The following is a 567-nucleotide window of genomic DNA, read 5'->3' as shown; positions in this document are numbered from 1 at the left end:
TGCGTGCGTGCGTGTGTGTGTGTGTGGTGTGTGTGTTTTGCCTACCCGCCCATCCCCTTACACCTGCGCCACAATAAACATGAGATATATTGGTTTAATGGGCCAAGTTTGGGTAATACTCCGGCTACAAAGCATTTCTATATATTTCTATATCGTCTTACATATATCTAACTCTCGTAAAATTCAATTAGCTATATCCTACACGCTCTCTAAACATGTAATCTTATTTTTGTATTTTCTCAATCATTTCATATTACGAAAATTCTATCATATATCTCAAAAAAAAAAAATTCTTTTAGAATTGTAGATTTAAAAATGTTAATACGACTAAAATTTTAAAATTCTAGAGTTGTAGAGTTAGAAATGTTAATATAATAAAAAATTTTGGAATTCTGGAACTGTAGAGATAAAAAAATGTTAATACAATTCAAATTTTAGAATTATAAAATGGTAGAGATAAAAATATTAATGCAATTCAAATTTTAGAATTCTAGAATCGTAGAGTTAAAAATATTAATACAATTCAAGTTTTAGAATTCTAGAAACGTAGAGTTAAAAATATAAATA

This window comes from Panulirus ornatus, chromosome 31, assembly GCF_036320965.1.
Source record: "Panulirus ornatus isolate Po-2019 chromosome 31, ASM3632096v1, whole genome shotgun sequence".
NCBI classification, from domain to species: Eukaryota; Metazoa; Arthropoda; class Malacostraca; order Decapoda; family Palinuridae; genus Panulirus; species Panulirus ornatus.
This window is presented reverse-complemented; position numbering follows the sequence as displayed.